The sequence below is a fragment of the Mauremys reevesii genome, linkage group 14 (genome assembly GCF_016161935.1).
Source record: "Mauremys reevesii isolate NIE-2019 linkage group 14, ASM1616193v1, whole genome shotgun sequence".
NCBI classification, from domain to species: Eukaryota; Metazoa; Chordata; order Testudines; family Geoemydidae; genus Mauremys; species Mauremys reevesii.
The window spans coordinates 31,509,239-31,509,784 of NC_052636.1; positions in this window are offsets into that span (position 1 = coordinate 31,509,239).

Sequence of the window (546 nt, forward strand, 5' to 3'; positions counted from 1 at the left end):
TGTTTTCCATGCCTAGAATTCAACTGTCACCAGCTGGATCAGACTGAACAGGTTTCAAACCTCCAGGAGGCTCTTACCTTCTAAACAGGGACGGCTGTTTTCTAGTAAAATCACTAAAAGGGAAGGAGAAAACTGAAAAGAGGTTCCTCCTGGCGCTCACGTGAGTGAACCCGAATACTCTCTCAGTCCTCAAAGAGAGACCTGGAGAAGGAGACTTGCTGAGGCAAAGTCTGAGGGGTCTCTGAGGTTTCCCTGGCCCCTCACCCCGTCCTGCCTGGCTGATGTCAGCAACTCTCTGTGAGGTCACAACTTCCCCACCACCTTGGACCAATAGTCTGAGGTCCTGCAAAAGGCCTTGGTGATGTCACTGCCACAGCCCTCCCTTGCTGTGCCAATGTCCTGCCCCTGGCCAGGCACTTTGCAGGTTTGAGCTACTCCCTGTGGATCACCCCACTCAAGGAGCGTTCGTTCTAGGCAGCAAGCCGGCTAGACAGGGAAACAGCAGACGCTGCTCCCAATGCTACACTCAGTTTTTCAGAAATTAGT